We start from the raw sequence: 20,708 nt of genomic DNA on the forward strand, positions 1-20,708 counted from the left end.
GCTGAATACCCCTTAATAAAACGGCGGTAATAGCCTGCGAATCCCAGGAAGGATCTTAAGGTTTTGAGATTAGTGGGAACTGGCCAGGATTTTAGTGCAGATACCTTCTCTGGGTCAGTCTCAACACCATTTTCAGAAACAATGTGTCCTAGATATTTGACTGATGTCTGAAAGAATTTACACTTTTCAGGCGATAGTTTCAATCCGTACTCTCGTAGACGGCTCAGCACTCTAAGCAGACGGCTCTCATGCTCCTCAAGCGTGTTGGAAAAAATAATCAGGTCATCCAAAAACACAAGGACCTCTTCCAAGTGGAGATCTCCCATACACTTTTCCATTAACCTTTGAAAGGTTGAAGGTGCATTGGTTACTCCCTGGGGCATACGGTTGAATTCCCAGAATCCAAGAGGCGTAACAAAGGCTGTTTTTGGTTTATCTGCTTCATTCATTTCGATTTGATAATAACCGGACTTCAGATCTAGCACCGAAAACCACTTGGATCCAGTGAGTGCAGAAAATGATTCCTCCAAGTTTGGCAATGCATATGCATCCTTTACAGTCCGCAAATTGAGCTTGCGGTAATCAATACATAATCGAATATCTCCATTTTTCTTCTTGACAACAACTATAGGCGACGAGAATGGTGACTCGGATTCTCTGATAACACCAGCATCTAGAAGCTCTCTCAGATGTTTGCGAACAGCTTCTATATCCTGAGGATGAATTGGTCTTGCTCGGTGCTTGAACAGAGTGTTGTCATGGAGATTAATATGATGTTTCACATGACTAGCGCAGCCAACATCCATGTCATGCTGGGAAAAGACATTGGACATTGCATTCAACTTGCTGGTTATTCTTTCCTTCCATTCCGGGGGTAATGGCGATTCCCCAAAGTTGAAAACTAGTGGAGTGCCGTTGGGCCCATGTGCTGAGGAACTGGTCACATGCTGCTCTGAGACGATGCACTCATACACTCCCAGCTCTGCTATGATGGTCGAAGATGGTATGTAGATGTCTTGCTCCGATTCGTTTCTCACCATGACAGGTACTTGGTGAGGAAAACGCGTTGGCATAGAGACAGCTGCTAACGCACAAACCACCCGGTAGACCTGAATCCGGATGTTGGACGACAGCATACTGACTTGCTGGAGCAGAGACTTTAGCGGAGCCTTTCAGCAATACGGAGTGGCCAGCAGGAACGAGCACAGAGGATTTACTGAGCAGAGTTACAACTCCAAGATGGTCGCTACAGCTTTGTTGGTAGGTCACTTGGAGAGTTTGTAGTACAGCTCGGTAACCTAATGCATTTGGTTGGAAGGAAGAATTGTCGCTTTGCCGAAACTGGTCATAGAGCGTCTCGAGAGTGTTCATGCCAATCAAGATTGAGGTGGGAAATCCTGGTCTGACATCAGGAACAATGAGTGCAAGAGTCGGAACAGTAATGATGCTTCCAACAAAGTCTTTAGGAAAAGTCACTGTAGTTTCAACGTAGCCAAGATATGGAACATTTTGGCCTGCTGCTCCTTCAACGTGGAGTAGCTCATACAGGGGTTGAACTGGTTGATTGGAGAGACGTTCATTGTAAAAGGAAACCGGAATGGTCGTAACTTGGGACCCGGTATCCAAAAGACAGGAACCTTGGTGACCGGCGACTTTGACATCAGCAGTACATCTGGATCCTATAAGTCCTTTTGGTACTCTCCTTGATGTAGACTGCAGCTCAGAACAGTTGACAGGAAGCTTACTCTTGGCGGGACAAATTTGGTCCTGCTCAGCCCCTGGGTGTCCCACACCAGGAACTGAAGCTAGTTTAAATGCTTCTTTGCAGATGGATTTTGTCCCTGCCACTTCTGCTGCCTGTCTTGAAACTGCTTTCGCTTGGCGCTAACCAGTGCTGGGTTCGGATCAGAATCACACTGAGGCTTAATGTGGCCATCCTCCCCACAGCGAAAGCAAAACCCAGGTTTTGGATAGGAAGAAGCTAGTTTGGCATTTCTCCCCGTCTTCCCGGTTTCAGACTGCTTTGAGGCAGAATACATAGCTGCTGGCTGATGTCTGTTGGTTTGACCGGCGTTGAGAGCGGCAAGCTGTTGTTGAATGGCTGTCATCTGGTGTGAAAGCTCCTTGGTGAACTTTGTTATCGCAGTGCACAGATTTGATTCTTCATCCGGCCTGTTTACAAATTGAGCATGAGTGGTTACCTTTTGTTTGGTTCCTCCAAGGTGCTGTTTCATTCTTCGCTCCTTTGCTGCTTCTCTGTCCTCCTCTGTTCGCAGGAGTAGTAAAAGTTCAGCAAAAGATGGTGGACTGGATTTCCTTTGTTTGAGTTGGAGTTCTGAAATCAGTCCATTGTCCCAACACCCTCTGCAGAATTGAGCCAATAAACGTTTATCCATATCTCCCTCAGATACTCCTCCTCTCCTCACAGCATGTTGCAGTGCCACCTGGAGTCTCTGCAGGTACTCAGACGGCTTCTCTCCATGATTTTGGTAAGTGTCCATGAACTTGGCGTAAAGTTCTTCACCATCCTGGACAGTGCCATACGCTGACTCCAGCTGCTGCAGATACACATCAGGCAGCGCATCATGGCTTAGATGTTTCACCATGTCACAGGCAGGGGGCAGCAGGCTGTCACGAATTAGTCTGGCGCGTTGGAGATCAGATATGGCTGGATCACGCAGCACTAATTCGACGCCAGACCGCCAGGTGTCGTAGTCCATTTCATGGTTTGGCCTGGGCACTTTACCAGAGAATGGTCTCAGCCGGTGGGTGGCATGCATGGATGTATCACTGCTCCGAACCACATGCTCCACGACGTAACGCTGCACCTCAGGAGGGTTAAGGTCACCAGGTGCAATCGGTCGTCCCCCGGCACTGTTCATACCGGCACTGTTAAAAGCAGAAGCAGGTGGGGTGAGAGAGGTTTGTAAGGGAGCATACACTGGACCAAAAGTTCGACTTGGTACAGAAGGAGGTACAAATGGCTCTGGAGGGTTTTTTGGTTGGTCAGCTATCTTTTGTTCAATTTTAGGGACATTTACAGCAGCGGGAGGAAGTTGTGCTATAGCTTGTTGTATCTGGGACATCATTTCACCAAGAACCATCGAATAATCTTTTCCAGACATTTTAGCAATTCCTTTCAAGTCAGATAAATAAGTGTCAGTCTTTGAACCACCCAACTTTGAAGTGTAAATTTGGGATAAATTCCTAATATGGAATTCGTTATTTTCATCAGAAATAAATGTATACGGCAGTCGTGAAGACAGTTTTGCTACTGACGCTCCTGACACAAATTCAACAACGAGCATATGATGAAATTCGGATTCGCTATCATCAATAATGTCATCGCGATTAATGTCGCCATATTGATCAAGAAAATCTATAACTTCAGAGGAACTCTCTTCAACCGGCCCATCCACTAAGACGGCATTAGGAATTTTTATCCCGAGTGTTTCGAAAACTTCCATCGCAAAAACGAACTGGTGAGTCTGAATAAACGGTTTCTGTTATTATAAAAATGTTAATTACTGTACAAACCGGCTCCTGGCTGGCTCGCCAAGATGTAACGGGTGTTTGAGACGGTTAACCGATATTAATATGTCTTAGGCTAGTAAAATAACAGAAGTCTAAATTCGTCTACAGGAGCTGGTGGTCAGTAACAACACAGAAACATAAGTTTAAATTTGGTGCAGGTACCATATATTGCAAAATAATCAAACAAAATATTTACAAATAGAAATAACGAAAGAAAAGAAAAAGAAACCCAAAATATTTACAGACTGCAGTTGAACCGGTTTATAGTTAAGTGCACTTGGTAGTTGTTGTTCAAGTATATACTAATATAAATTACAACAAATACACACACACAAAAACCAAAAAGAAAAAGAACTGTCCCAGCAATAGATGGTATACAAGACCAGCGCGACAACCCACAAGGGTTTTATGGAAGTTTGTAGTGATAAGTCCGTAAGTTATTGTTCATCATGTGAAGGATGTGTATGTGGGGTTGAAGCACTAGTCTATGGAGAAGTGTGTGGGGGACAGGCTGTGGACAACCTTCCTACCAGACCAGTAGGATGGCTATTCAGTGGATGCTACACGGATGGTAGGCTCCCAGCAATAGAAATTCGGCTCGCCATCATTCGTCTCCAGACAGAGAGAAAAAACCTGGCCTGTAGTACAACAACAGGACCAGTAAATAACAGGGCTAAGTTGAAACTAAGCATCAGCTCATTCCACACTCAGATATCATTTTCATGTGCACACAATTCTAAATTATTACAAAATGAATCAATAAATGTACAAACTACAAATAATAAACATTAAAGGTATGACAACACAATAAACAGTACAATGTTAAAGTTGTATTGGCTGCACAAAGTTCAAATAAATTCAACAGTACTATAATCAGATTTCCTTACTACATATAAACACACTTACTGAAAACAAATATATTTGTAACCCACAAATGCAAATGTCACAAAAGCATAAAATTAATCAAAACCAGTTGGTGAATATTTGGCTAACATGTTAGCTTTCAGCATGTAGTTCATTCATTCAGAGTACTCACCAGTTCCTCTAAGTAAACATATGGCAATCTGGTGACGGTGACAATCCCCTGCAGCCACTAAGTTATTCTAAAAGTTACAATGATGTGTTTAACTTAAAAGAATAAATCAAGCAAAAGAGTGAATTGTTTGTTGAACACAAACCTGTCCACAGCTGCCGATCAGCTTCCCCACACCTCTGAATGAGGAAGAAGCTGCAGCCTAATTAAACTTGTGCTCTACTGCGCGATTGGCCAAGCACAGTCACATGACTGGGGTGGCATGAGATCACTTCTTAAAGGGCAGCAGAACTAATAATATATTACCAGATTTCAACCTGGGTTACATTAACGCTAAGCTTACATTTACTGCTGATTGGCCAACACAGTTGCCAGGAGGAAACTCTTTTCACCAATGAGAAACCTTTCGACACGTCCCCCTACCTTTTGACACGCCCTTATCTTTCGACACGCCCATTACTCCAAGATACCCCTGTTTCAGGTGACCTGAAAATGCGAAAAAAACACTTTCCATTGCAGTTTTGTGAAATATTTATTTTTCCCAATTGCCTGAAAAACCACCTCATGCAAGTGTAAAAACTTTTTTGCGATATATACGTTTTTGCAAAATTGACGTGAAGTAAATCAGACACAGAGAAAAAGTAGTGTGGTGTGGTTACCTTTGTTTGATTGAATTATAACATTTATTTGAATGAATTAGCAAGCATCAACTACCCTTACCGAGGATGAAATCTCAAAATACACTGCAGTGAAAAATCCAGTCAAAATTGTAGATAAGGCAAGAGAAATGTTGATTATAAATAAACTTAGTTTTTAGTCAGTAATAAAAAAGTGTCAGTAAAACAGTGAAGTGAAGTGAAGTTTATCAGACTGCTGGGTGTTTGTGTTTGTATCCTATTTGAACTACACACTGAGATAAACTCTTCTCTTCTCTTCCACCGACCGAAAGCATGCCTAGATGTTCTTTCTCAAACACACACACACGCACACACACACACACACACACACACACACACACACAGGACATGATGAGTGTGTCAGCTAATGCTTTTGTTTCAGATGAGAGCTGTAATGAAATGTGACAGGCTGTGTGTGGGGGGGATGTGTCGATGGCTAATTGCAGAACTTGTTTAGCGCATAGGCTCATTGATAGACATCCGCAGGTCTGCATAATGTCATGTAAATGGGGCATGATGGTGTCTTAACCTCATTTAACCATCTCCGCTCATAGGGTCTCAATCCCCCTATCTGACCCCCGTCTCTCCCTATCATGTGCTGCTGGGCCATATGATTTAATTTAGATGTTGAATGTCAGAGAGCTTCTGGATCCAGTTCTCTAATTGCTGATTAGTTGTGAGAGGTCCAGGAGTGTATACGGAGCGTGCTGAAATTTGTGAACGGGGTGGTAAATCTCTTAGGAGCAGCTTGGCAATGAGTCTGTTGTCACTTTTGTTTGCCACTGTATGTAATAAACGCCTTGGTTAACACAATTTAATTGTAGAGTATATTTGAAACAGTTGTTGCTGCATTAATCACAATTCAGTGCTGTATCGCAGGTCAATGCGTTCTCGCTGGGTGCCATTTGTTCTTGCTCAAGTTGCTCAAGATGCTGTAGGGAATGAGTGAAGATAAGGGCTGGTGTTTTTAATCAGAATAGCCTAGGTGCTGATCATGATCCATGGTGTCATTCATATCAAAATCACATTATGTTGCCTTCACAAGTCTTTCAAGGCCAAGTCTACATACAATATATTTTGTTAATAATTATATGCTGCGAGTTAGTTTTAAATAAATATTAAACTAAATAAAAGAAATAAAACAATTATATATATATATATATATATATATATATATATATACACAGTGGGGAGAACAAGTATTTGATACACTGCCGATTTTGCAGGTTTTCCCACTTACAAAGCATGTAGAAGTCTGTAATTTTTATCATAGGTACTCTTCAACTGTGAGTGACGGAATCTAAAACAAAAATCCAGAAAATCACATTGTATGATTTTTAAGTTATTAATTTGCATTTTATTGCATGGCATAAGTATTTGAAACATCAGAAAAGCAGAACTTAATATTTGGTACAGAAACCTTTGTTTGCAATTACAGAGATCATACGTTTCCTGTAGTTCTTGCACACCAGGTTTGCACACACTGCAGCAGGAATTTTGGCCCACTCCTCCATACAGACCTTCACCAGATCCTTCAGGTTTCGGGGCTGTCGCTGGGCAATACGGACTTTCAGCTCCCTCCAAAGATTTTCTATTGGGTTCAGGTCTGTAGACTGGCTAGGCCACTCCAGGACCTTGAGATGCTTCTTACGGAGCCACTCCTTAGTTGCCCTGGCTGTGTGTTTCGGGTCGTTGTCATGCTGGAAGACCCAGCCAGGGGAAGGAGGTTGTTGGCCAAGATCGCGCGATACATGGCCCCATCCATCCTCCCCTCAATACGGTGCAGTCGCCCTGTCCCCTTTGCAGAAAAGCATCCCCAAAGAATGATGTTTCCACCTCCATGCTTCACGGTTGGGATGGTGTTCTTGGGGTTGTACTCATCCTTCTTCTTCCTCCAAACACGGCGAGTGGAGTTTAGACCAAAAATCTCTATTTTTGTCTCATCAGACCACATGACCTTCTCCCATTCCTCCTCTGGATCATCCAGATGGTCATTGGCAAACTTCAGACGGGCCTGGACATGCGCTGGCTTGAGCAGGGGGACCTTGCGTGCGCTGCAGGATTTTAATCCATGACGGCGTAGTGTGTTACTAATGGTTTTCTTTGAGACTGTGGTCCCAGCTCTCTTCAGGTCATTGACCAGGTCCTGCCATGTAGTTCTGGGCTGATCCCTAACCTTCCTCATGATCATTGATGCCCCACGAGGTGAGATCTTGCATGGTGCCCCAGACCGAGGGAGATTCACCGTCATCTTGAACTTCTTCCATTTTCTAATAATTGCGCCAACAGTTGTTGCCTTCTCACCAAGCTGCTTTCCTATTGTCCTGTAGCCCATCCCAGCCATGTGCAGATCTACAATTTTATCCCTGATGTCCTTACAAAGCTCTCTGGTCTTGGCCCTTGTGGAGAGGTTGGAGTCTGTTTGATTGAGTGTGTGGACAGGTGTATTTTATACAGGTAACGAGTTCAAACAGGTGCAGTTAATACAGGTAATGAGTGGAGAACAGGGGGGCTTCTTAAAGAAAAACTAACAGGTCTGTGAGAGCCGGAATTCTTACTGGTTGGTAGGTGATCAAATACTTATGTCATGCAATAAAATGCAAATTAATTATTTAAAAATCATACAATGTGATTTTCTGGATTTTTGTTTTAGATTCCGTCTTTCACAGTTGAAGAGTACCTATGATAAAAATTACAGACCTCTACATGCTTTGTAAGTAGGAAAACCTGCAAAATCGGCAGTGTATCAAATACTTGTTCTCCCCACTGTGTGTGAGTGTGTGTATATATATATATATATATATATATATATATATATATATAGAAAGTGGCAATAAGAAAATGGCTAAAGCATTTAAAATTCCCCTTTCCACCATCAGGGCAATAATTAAGAAGGTCCAATCAACTTGGAAATGTTACGAATCTGCCTGGAAGAAGACTTGTGTCTATATTGTCCCTGTTCACGGCGAGGTAGTTTGATTGTCCAAAGACTCTCCAAGGATCACAGCTGGAGAATTGCAGAAAATTGTTTTGGGAGTCTTGAGGTCAGAAAGCCTAAAATAAATAAATAAATAAAAATAGACTGCACCTACATCACCACATGTTGTTTGGGAGGGCTTCAAGAAAAAATCCTCTGCTCTCATCCAAAAACAAACTCCAGCATATTCAGTTGTCAGACACTACTGGAAGTTCAAACAGGACTGGGTTCTATGGTCAGATGGAACAAAAAAATAGCTTTTTGGCAGCAAACCCACCAGATGGGTTTGGTGCAAACAGGGTTAAAGTACCCTATGCCCACGGTTAAATATACCGCTGGATCTTTAATGTTGTGGGCCTATTTTTCTGCTGGAAGTTCTAGACATCTTGTTCAGATACATGGTATCATGGATTCTATCAAATACCAACAGAAGAAGAAAAAAACTTGACAGCCTCTGCAAGAAATCTTATAATGGAAATCTTATATATTTCTGACATGACAACTCTTGGAGTGTTTGATATGGTAATGGATATGACAATGTTAATATGTTTGGTCTTGGCAGAATAGATCAGTGTTGGTGCTGTTGGTTATTACTGCCACTGCCAATACATATATGACATGCTGCTGCGAGCAAGTGAGACATGCTGCTGCTGTAGCATACATTAATTACCCATTGCAGACCTATACAGGTGGAGGTGGGGAAGGTGAGGTTTTCTGAAAGAGCACTGCAAACTGCTACACAGACGCTGACCAAGTATTTGAAAGCTGAGCAGCAAGCTCATTGGCTGCTGAGCAGGAACCAATCAGCTGAGCCCTATAGAGAACAATGTGATTGCAAACAGATCAGCCTGCACCATATAGAGATTTTCAATAGAGTGGTGGAGGTATGACGTCACTTTGTAGGGCATCCGACAGTTAGCATCAGCCATGGTTCCCTCAACAAAAACAAAAGATTTTTCCATAGGCTTTTGGATAATTGCAAAAAACAAGCTCTGTGATCAACACACGTTGCATGTGAACTGTGAACAACACATGACACTTACACATTTTGTCCATAAAGATAATTTTCACAACTTTTATGAATTTTGAAGCCTAAATGCAGTCCCCAGAAGTAAAAAGCAAAAGGTAGGCTATAAACAAACTACACAAAGGTCCCACAACTTCAACGTCACCATCACATAGCTTCCGACAACTCTTTCGATTTTTATCTAAAAATATTTTTATTGTTAGAATAGTTCATAATAGCACAATTAAAAGCATAATGAGGCTGTAAAAGCAGACTGAGTTTACCTGTTCTGCGTGATGATGTTTAATCTCCCCGACAGCCTCTGTAATCTTTCATCATTTACTCACCTTTGTTGTTACAAAAATGTCTGATAATTTTGAAGATTGATGATAACCAATTAGTTATAGTGACCGAACATTTTAGTTGACTTTCATAGTATGAACAAAAAACACTGATGCTGTGTCCGAAATGGACTACTTCCCTAGTATTACACCGTAGGTCACATGACTGAAAACATGGCAGATGTAGTACATACAAATTTCATTCATAGTATAAAGAAAGTTCATTTAAACTGTTGCGAAACAAGTTTTAAACCTAATGACGTGTGATTTCGGACATGGACATTTCTCAAAATATCTTTATGTCCTAAAGAAAAAAATAAGTTATACAGGATTGGAATGACATGGGTGAGGGGTGAGTCAATTATGGCAGAATTTACGTTTATGGGTGAACTAACCTATTAACGAATAAATCATTTAACATACCAATACATTCTTTTGTATATAGGTTTGATTATTTTGTGTATTTGCAAAGTATCAGCAAAACCTCTAAATTCATCTAAATTGTTTACCATGCATGTTTAAAATGTGTGTGTGAGCATTTGCAATCCGTCAACGTAAAACAGGATAGACCGCCAGGTAGAGGAACCAATCAATGACTTCATCAGAGAGGTCAAAAGAGGTGGGCATGAGTCCTGTCAAAGAAGTAGCCATGGGTCCCATCAAAGTGATGGGCATCAGAGGGAGGGAGGCAGAAGACAGAGAACTGTTGTCAAATGAAGTCCAGGCCATTGGTTTACAACATTCCATGCAGTGCTTTAAGTAAAAAAATAAAATAAAAATAGTATGGGGTTATGGGGGCCTTACCATGGCATGCAAATGTATCAAAACAATTAAAAACTGCAGTGCCCACAATGAGTAATTATTTAATGGTCTGTAAATGATCAACTTAACATGGTGGCTCTAGTAAAGTAAGTCCTATCTTCCAAATAAAAGCACTAAATCTGCTTGGCCTTTCTGGCAGTGCATATATTTACCTAATTAAATCATAGCCTTCGTGATTTGACTATTGCATTGAGCCATATTGCATTATCGAATCGATTCAGATATATCGTGCAACACTAATGTGCAGAAGTTTCAAAACACACTTTATGACTGTTGGTCTCTAGCAGCAGCTGCAGTAACGCTGTCATCAAATCGCTTAAATAGTTTCAGAGATACAGAACACCTTGGTTTATTTACTGTGAATTGAGCTGCTCCGAGATGCTGAACTAATGTCATGAACTGAACGTGAGTAAATGAACATAGTGCTACCATGCATATTTCTCAGCAATCTGTCAAAATAAAAGCTTAATGGTTTAACATTTGAAAATGAAAAAAGTAAGACTTGCATATTAGTAACAATTTTACAGATTATTATATTATTGAAATATATTTCTTATTTCAAGATTTTACTTTAATAATAAATAAAAATCAATGGTTTTAAAAACAATTTAAATAAATTTTATTTTCTATGCAGATGCAATTTTTCTAGGTCTAATCTTTTGAAAAATCATGTTGTTGGTTTTTAATGGTTTTTATATATATATATATATATAAAATATATTGCAGAAACACCAAATAATGCAAAATCAGTTTTTTTTTTTTTTTTTTTTTTTTTTAGTGTCGTGTTGCCGTACTGCACAAGCACATTAGCTAGATCACTCAGAATTTTTGTTTTACCATTATTTAAGCAAAGATACCATAACTGTCAGATTCCTTTACTGATTTGAAATATGTTATATAAATGTGAGTTTGGAAAGCCATTTTGAGATTTAGGTACTTCCTGTCAGGTGAGGGGGTTGAGGAGATGAGGCGAGGACTCAATTGCAGAAACAAAGGCCTTTTATTAATAATAAAAATAAAACAAAATACAAACAAAACTACCCCGAGGGGGAAGACTCGACTCGAGCTAAGAGATAACACTCAGCGTGCGTACGACAACGAACCAGCACGGAGGGTTGTTCCATAAAACAAGATTAGAATACAAGCCAGGCTTATTTTGGTTAGTCAGACTTATTGTCGGTTGATTCTGTTTCATAAAGCAAACTTAAAATAGTTCGAACTCAGTTACTCTGGCAACTTATGCTGGGAAACGTACTCGGTTACTAACGTAACCTCGGTTCTCTCTAGAGAGGGAACGAGTACTGCGTAAGAACTTACGCTTGGGGGAAAGTCTCTTTCCGTGAGATATTGAAGCCAAAAATGATCCTTTAATTTTTATATAATGCAAAACGCGTTGCAGCAGCATGCAGACATAGGCGAGGCAGCTTTGCGCGCCTATTGGCTGCTCTGCGGTAACTGCAGCAGCCTATCGAGAGAGGCCCTGTTGACGCTTGACCAATGGGGGTGCTTCGCTCCCATTTGCATAGCGTCCCGCCGAAATAGGCGTGGCCTAGGGCTATAAATATAGCGTTGAGAGGCTGTCTTCGCTTTTGGATTGTTTTTTTTTTGAGAAGTTACAGCTACAGTTACAGCAAACATGGTAATTATCTGCGTAGCAAAAGGTTGTGAGAACAAGCAAAGGACATACACGAATGTAATGTTTCACAGAATTCCATCGAATGTGGAACTGAGAAATAAATGGCTAGCTGCTCTGGAGATCTGTACTTCAACGCCTCTCTACAAAATCAAACAGTATCGTGTTTGCAAAGAGCATTTTGCACCGGAGGAAAATGGAATATGGGCCCAGAAAGACAGTACTACGTCTGAAACATACGGCTGTCCCCATCCCATCTATTTTCAAAGCACAGGCAGAACAAAGTGCACATGTGAGTTGTCTTTTATTACTCTTCCTTATGTTAATCTGTGTCTTTATTCGGTTGTACGATAGATGCTGAGAAGCTGAGAAGACTACGGTTCAAATAACGTTAGCCTCCTCTAGTATAACCTCATGTTGAATTCAACCTGTTTAGCATGAACAACCAAACTAAAATAAAAATCGCTGTTATCGTTACCCGTAAAATGAAATGACTGAGGGCTAAGTTAGCTATATTTCTCTCACCGAGTTAGCCTGGTTCTTTTGACTCAGTAGTTTTAGTATAACTACTAGAGAGGAGAAGGCTACAAGCAGTTTACTATACATGTGTCATGTTTAAAATAATCACTTACTCTGTGGACAGCTGTCCATTTGGTCTATTCGGCGTGGGGCGTTTTTTCCAGTTCACTTTATCACACCGGAAAAAAAAATCGAGTACTGCCGGATGAATCAACGCCGTGAAATCCGCGGTAGCTGTGACACAACTGCGGGCACGCTCATCTTGATCTGACACGTTGAGCCTGGTTATCGATGGCAGAAACTTGTCCCACTCGCCTCAGCACATACACTATTTCAGTCGGCATATTCCCCCACATTCACACCACCAGTTCGCGTTGGCTCTCATCCTCATGTCCTCGGGCCGTTGAGCGATCGCAACCTCCTCCTGTCGTTCTATTTCTACTCATTTTCTGTAATCTCTTGTATATTGGTATGGTTCTGGCTCACACAAAATCAGCCATGTTCATCGCCATTCATGTACTGTTGGGAAAATAGCCAGACAGCTACTATTCACACCGGTATGTTGACAGAAGTCGTGGGATTTCATGTGTTGCGTGATATCTCTGCGCCCAAGTAGCAGTGCTTCGCCCTAGTAGCCGTGCTTCGCCTGTGCTTCCCCATAATATAGTCCCAAGTCAATATCTGCCTAAGAAATCACCTAGTGTTAATCTGCATCGCTATTTGTACTCGTTGTGAATACGCAGGCCACAAGAAGTAATTACGTGTTTTTTTGTTTTTGTTTTTTTTTATCACTTTTACTCAGGACATGCTAGCTGGCAACAAAGGATTCCATTCATTGTGCTAAGCTAAGCTAGCGCCGACCCTGTCAAACTAAAACAATGCATGCACTGAGACAAAAATGCATTTACCCACCTATGTAAATGTATAAAAGAATGTGAATAAGCCCTATTTCAAAAAACGGTGGAGTGTTCCTTTAATGTGTATGTATATGTATATGTGTGTATATATATATATATATATATATATATATATACACACATATACATATATATATATATATATATGTATATACACACATATACATATACATACACATTAACAACGTTAACAAACATTTCATATACAATTTAACACGTTTGTAGGTCTATATTGTCTCATTTATCATTGTAGCCTTAAGTTGAATGATTTTATTTACTGTATATTTATTTTTGGCCATGTGCTTGTGTTTTGTGTGAGCACATGGCTTGTCATGTGTTTCCTTGTGCCATGTGCTCACACAAAACACAAGCACATGGCCAGTAAAATTAATCACAAGCCATGTGCTTACACAGAACAAGACATAAACTTGCAGCCAATGAGAGCACTCATAAGCCACGTGTTCACACAGAACATGACAACATGAAAGCACACAGCTAGTGTAAAACACAAGCTGTGCGCTACACAACACAACACAACACAAGACAAGACAGGACACAGCGCACAAGGACGAGCGTGAGCTTCAACAGAAGACAAACACGCGGAGCATGGATGTCTGAATCCCGACACAGAACCGAAACCAAACTACACCAATGTGCCGGGATCCAAACACCACGCTCCGCACATGTAACAAGGCACGTAGACATTTGAGTGCACGGCTCAGACAAAGATGAGACAAAAACCAGGAGTGTCAGAGCTCTGTCACAAAATCAATTACAAAAGAGCTGTACTTGCATAACTAAAAATAGCTACCCAAGTGTGTTACCAAGATGGCCACCAGTTCAACTGCCTTCTCTTGAAGGGACTTCTATTATTGGTTAGTATTGGTTAACGGCTCATTGCTTCTAACAAAATCACACATACTTTTCTCCCAAAAAGCTTGTTTGCTCTCTTCCAGATCATTCTAAACTGACAGTGATTATTTGTTCTTGTTTATTTAGTTGAGAGTTTAATGTAAATCTCAATTTATTATTGTGTCTGATTCAGTAGTTAAGCAGCAGGGGGAATACTGCTGGGTGAGCAGGGTGAAAGAGGGCCGCCACGGGTGTCATCTGATACTGCATGATGACTCAGCCACACATACACACTCAATGTGTTTGTGCGAAGTTAATTCCAGTGTTTTATTTGGTCATGGTTTTATCTTTCAATTGCACTCCTCTAAACAATAAAACTGCAGGATGGCACAGTATCCAGTCATAGGTCACCTGAGTCATACTGGGATTGCGTATCGACGCACACACCTACATCAGCGCACACACCATTTCCCATGAGTCAATGAGATTTATGCCCTGCTCGGCCCTAAGTAAGGCAGCTAGATGCCCCATGGCCTTCTGGGTAAAATGAAAAGTCTCTGGGAGATAAATTATCACCGGCCTGGCTGATTTGGCCGTCGCGCTTGGCCACTCAGGCAAGCTGCTGTTTATAATTGATTAGCCTCCCACAATGTTTTCTCATTTAGCGACCTTTGTGAAACACGGTCACGGTCGTAAAGCCGAAGCCTCCCTCTCTTACCCTCCGCAAACATGACTGTAACCGGCAGCGACGAATGAAGCAAAAGAGTGACTGAACGAGAGGAGGATGACGAAAAGGACACTATAGGGCAACTGATCTGAAGATCTAAATCACTTACAGCAGCACTTTATCCACTTTGTGCAGCAGTATCTGATGGTGGATCAGCTTAAAACCCAGAAGAAAATTCGAGTGACAACAGGTGCTGTGCGATCGTACCAAGTCATGGGGATTTTCGAGATAAGTACATCTCCTGTAAGCCTGTTCACTGCTTTTCAAATAGTAAAAAAAAAAAAAAAAGGAAAAATGTTACATTTCCAGCTCAAAGACTTTGGCACATGGCGCCGTCCTTGACACTCTAATTACCCGGCAGCCGGGTAGGACCTATATATCACCATGTTTACACTCACAATATCGATCTTGATGTAATGGGCCAGAGATTTCTGCCTGTCAAATCTCTCTCGCCCCATCCTCCTCCCTAACTCTCATTTCTTGAGAGTAGAGAAGGGTAGATGTGGGAGGTCATCTACTCATCTCCCGACAGACACTTTTTTTCTGCATTTTACTGTCTGTGAGTGAGTGTTTGTGTGTGTGTGTGTGCGTCTTGTCCTTAGCTGAAAACTCAGTAATTAGATAGTGATGTGTCTCTAATGGATTTGACTTAGTGCATTAAGGTGCAGACGCAGTCCCTGAGGAACATGCCCACAGCACAACAATCACATCAAAACAACAGCAGTGACTCAAAGAAAGAACAAAAAAATTTAGTTGCCAAGGGCATATATATGATAATGAAATGATGAATCGTGACAAGGTGAAACCCAAATTTACAAAGAACGCAAGTCAATGAGTATTTTCAAAGTTACTTATGTTTAGTAGAATGTCTAAAGTGGACTATCGAAAGGTGTAACCATTATGTTCATTAGTGTTACTTAGTACTTTAACTATGGGTCATTCCTGTTATGCAGTATCATTTGAACTCTGACCTTTAAAAAAGGAAGAGTCTTGTGTTGTAATTTAGGAAATATTTTATAAAAGCACAGTCATGAGGAAGCATGACTTTAGCGACTTATCACACGTCACCAAAATGTCACTCTTGTTCCATTTTTCAGATGTCACTCTTTATTTGTCATATTTAAAACGTTCTCACTTGTTCGCGTTTTTGAAGTTTGCGCAGAAAGTAAGTAAGTTTGTAAATTTGGAGTGCTGTCAGTACAGAGAACAATGACAAAAATCGGTGTTGCCTACACCGTGTTATCCTCTTTTAAAAATTTGCACCCTGTTGACTTAAATGGGGCAAGTTTTAAACCTGCTTTTAGCCTCTTAACATCCTTGATGTGTCATTACAAGTGCCCAGCCATGTGAGTGATTCCCTTTCGAGTGAGCACGGTGAATCTGACTGCAGTAGATGTGAAAGATATGAATAAAAGTGATGTTAATTCAGCCAGCGCACATACCTGTATTTACGTCCACAGTAGTCGATTGTCGAGTTCTCCACTGTTGCTTAGTTACCTATGATCATGCGCGTGAACTCGACACTCGACTACTGTGGACTTCGACCGAAAACAGGAAGTAAATACAGGTATGTGTGCTGGCTGAATTAACATCACTTTTATTCATATCTTTCACATCTACTGCAGTCAGATTCACCGTGTTCACTTCTGAAGGAATCACTCACATAGCTGGGCACTTGTAATGACACATCAAGGATGTTAAGAGGCTAAAAGCAGGTTTAAAACTCGCCCCATTTAAGTCAACAGGGTGCAAATTTTAAAAAGAGGATAACACGGTGTAGGCAACACCGATTTTTGTCGTTGTTCTCTGTACTGACAGCACTCCAAATTTACAAAAAAATGAGCTCAATGTTAAAATTGACCAGCGTTCTCCTTTAAGAGTTTTCTGTTAAAATGGTGTCGTGTTAGTGGCCCCTAAGTTAATAACTAATGATTGTTGCGACGGAAGTGAATCAATCAAACTAACTTTAGCTGGACAATAACTTTAATCTAGAGCTGCTATAAAGCCAAAACACTACTTTAATTTCCTATTATCAATGTAAAGCTGCTTTGGAAGAATCTACATTGTTAAAAGTGCCATATAAATGAAGATGACTTAATTGACTTGACTTGACTCTGGTGTCATTTTCCACTCGTCTCTGAGGATTACTGTACTTTACCCAGGACATTCAAATGAATTGTATTATATTTATGTACCTATTTGCTCACTACTTTATCTTTAAGTTTTATGTGAAACAGAAAGTTTTATGTTTTATTTTCATTCTCTGTAAATCACAACACTCAAATCTGACACTCATTTAAACATTTAATGGTTGCTATGCTTTAAACATTATGATGAGGTTTGAAATCAGAAATCATTGATGTCAAATCCCATTATATAAATGTTATAAAATAGGTTATAACATTGGAAGTGTTATTGGAATCATTGGAAAACCTATACAATTATTGCAAATAAAACGGTATCCCCAATAAAGCACGTTTTGTTTGAAACATTTTGATAAAAAAAAGAAAAAAAAGAAAAAGAAACACCTACAATATTTCTTAATTGCCATATTTTAGAAGTGCATAGCAACTGAAGACATGGCAAAAATGGCCATTCCACTCAAACCATTACAATTCACACGGTACCTATGTTCAATTAATTGTGATGCTGTGATGAAAGTCACCAATTGCGTGTATGTTTTGACATCTGAAAACAGCATATGTTGTGCTAGCTTTTGTTAGCAGCTTAGAATTGTCAGCTAATCACCAACTGAATGGTGTGTTGTGTTCCACTGTGCTGTTGTTAATTGCTTTTTCTATGTAAATATGCACTAGATGGTCTTTGACAGAGTCTTGCTGCTTTTTTAGCATCTCATGCATCAACGCTGCAGCACTGCAGTTGGATTTTGTGCCGCATATTGTTTTAACAGCAAAAATGTGTTCTATGTGAACAGCCCCAAATGAAATTAAGTGTGCTGCAAAGCATTAGAATTAACTTCATGTTTAGATCTGGGGTTTAGATTAGATTCAGTAAGTAAACATCTTTTAAGTCTATCCATTTTGTGCGCATTGTGTGTCTTTAATCATTGAACTTCATATAAAAAAAAAAAAGTGTGCAAGTTAGTACTATTAGTACCAGAGGCACCTCTTGCTGTATGTAAAGTACACACACTGCATCACTCTAACATCACCAGCATTTCAATGGCATGTGTCTGTCAGTAATCATCTATGTCAAGAATAATTTTTTGAAAACTGTGGGTGACTTTTCCCTTGCCACAGTTGTCTTTCCTGCAATTCTATGAGAATGTAATAATGACTGGTGACAGTCTCTCATTTAATGATGCAGTCCATCTGCTAGTCTTTGTGTTTGATTGTCATAGCAGTGGATGTTGCGCTGGCTGATGTAGATTTAGCGTTTTTAGGTTTATAGGAGTGAAATGCAGTAGGCTGAATGAATGCAATTCAAACAGAATGCTTTTTTGCTTATATATAAAAACACGATAGTGGAGCGGAATGAAACGTGCACAGGGTCTTGAGTTAAAAAGTTGTACAACTTTGATGCAACACGAATGGTCAAAGACTTCAGTCAAAGTCCCTTTCAGCCAAGTCATTTCACTCGGTGGCCATCTTTGAAATGCCTCTCTGGCAGCTATTTCAGTCAAGTGCAGCTCCTATTTCTTTGAATAGAGACACATCAAATTCTCCAAAGCTGTTCACCAAGCTTACGATTCAATTTCTTATTTGAAAATCACCAATGAAATCTGACAACAACTGTCTTATAAATTTTGCTTCCAAACAATCAAATCATGACACGCAAAAAAAAAAAAAAAAAAAAAAAAAAGGTGTTTTTCAGGGCTGAACTAGCCAACGCACATGCACAGTCTGTGCACACACAAATCAGAACACTGACTGTTTCTAAAGCAACGGAGCTTATAATGGCAGCTGCAGTGACGCAATGTCTTTACCAATTGGCGATTGGCTCTTTTACTTCGAAGTCAGGTTTTATTCCACCATATTGTGAGTTGCACTTTCTCCCATTCATAGTAATATGAGTGCACCGTCTTTGTTTATCTAAAGTATTTGCTATAGTAGGGCATGTTGATACACAAAAACATTTTAAGAGCAGCAATGTGACTGTTGAACAGCAAAGACTTACGGTTTCAACAAACCATAATTGATTCAAAGTGCTGATGAGGTAATAATAAAATGTTTGAGCAAAATGGAGAACTTTTGTTTAACTTCTATTGTATACTTTATAACTTTGACAAGTTTACAGTGGGACAAAGTTGTAATTAAAGCGATAGTTTGCCCAAAAAAGAAAGTTCTGTCAAAATTTACTGTTGTTCCGAACCCATTAGACTTGTGTTCTTCTTTGGAACACACACAAAAAAACGTACATCGGAGAGATTTCTGTCCCTCTATTTAAAGGTTATCACACATAGAGCAAGCATGTTTGAGCTTCCACTTACGAAATTGGAGTGTTCCGTGTATGCTCGCTGAATTCGAGTGCTCTGTGGATTTCATTAAAAATATCTTAATTTGTGTTTCAAAGATGAAGAATGAAAGTTTGGAACAACATGAGGGTGAGTAATTGAGGACAATTTTATTTAGGGGAACTAACCCTTTAAGGTGGCTAAATGTAAACAAATGTAAACTTGTTCAGTTTGTCAGTGGCTCAGTGTCCCATTGATGTATATTGTTGTGTAAGCATGCTCCCACAATCCACTTTGTGTGTTATTGTGTGTATGAGAAAATGCTAAAGTTAAATAAGGAAATCTGGAACAATGACTTTTTTTCTGTATATAAATCTCCCTCCCTCATTCTCTCTGTTGGAGGGGGAAACAGTAATGTGTTTACAGTGCTGATAAAACTGTGACCTCACAGATACAATCACTGCTGAGATCAGACATATTCTGTTTCCGTTCATCTCCACAGTCACTGTCTCAGTTAAACTGTGTTTTTCTCTCATTACTGTGGCTTAATCTTCATGATGCACCACAGAACAAAAAGTGAACAAAGGAGTAGATTAGTTCGCCTCAAAACCCTCAGTGCAATCAAAATCTTTTTAAGGCAAGTGAGTTCACTCTGCGGCCATCTTGGAAACCCCCCAGGGCAGCTGTTTTCTAAGGAGGCACATAAATACAGCTCCTGTCTACTGGAATTGGGAAATTGATCAAACTCATTGTCATTATTACATTTCAGCAACATTTCAAATCAGTAGGGGTGTAACAATATATCGTGTCACAATATATCGCAATACAAAAATGCAACAATATGTATCATGGATAGTGAAAATGTATTGTGTATAGTTCATCCAAAATAATAAGTTTTCAGAGTTTTAGTGTCAGTACTACATTAAACTACTATATAAAATGTTGAATACAATGTATAATAATGCAATGGGGGAATATTTGTGGGTGCTGATAATGCCAAATGTCTTATGTTCCCAGTAAAAAGTGGCCTAATTTTTTTTTTTTTTTTTTTTATCTAGTCAGTGACAGAGTGTAAGCATATGCGTCTAAAATAATTCTGCATTTTCAGTTTCAGAATCATGCATATTTTTATTCCAGTGTCAACATTGTCCTGTGCATTGGGTTACCAACACCAAGTCCAAGCCTATTCATTTACACCCACAATGTAATATCAAATTTAGCATTTTAATCAACTACATTTTTTGTTAACCTTTTAT

The 20,708-nt window shown here is 40.0% G+C and overlaps 1 protein-coding gene and 1 long non-coding RNA gene across 2 annotated transcripts in view; both read right to left on the bottom strand.

The window, feature by feature from the left end:
• The window catches only part of mep1ba (meprin A subunit beta a), a 507,054-nt gene that overhangs the window by 424,601 nt on the left and 61,745 nt on the right, over positions 1–20,708 (bottom strand). The gene's annotated exons all lie outside the window — the stretch shown is intronic.
• Positions 3,566–4,770, bottom strand: LOC311305349. The gene is made up of 3 exons (XR_014630005.1): positions 4,713–4,770; positions 4,571–4,637; positions 3,566–4,172 (listed from the first exon to the last, which is right to left on the bottom strand). It is a non-coding gene; the product is annotated as an uncharacterized lncRNA (long non-coding RNA).

The sequence above is a fragment of the Rutilus rutilus genome (assembly GCF_951802725.1).
Source record: "Rutilus rutilus genome assembly, chromosome: 15".
Taxonomy (NCBI): domain Eukaryota; kingdom Metazoa; phylum Chordata; class Actinopteri; order Cypriniformes; family Leuciscidae; genus Rutilus; species Rutilus rutilus.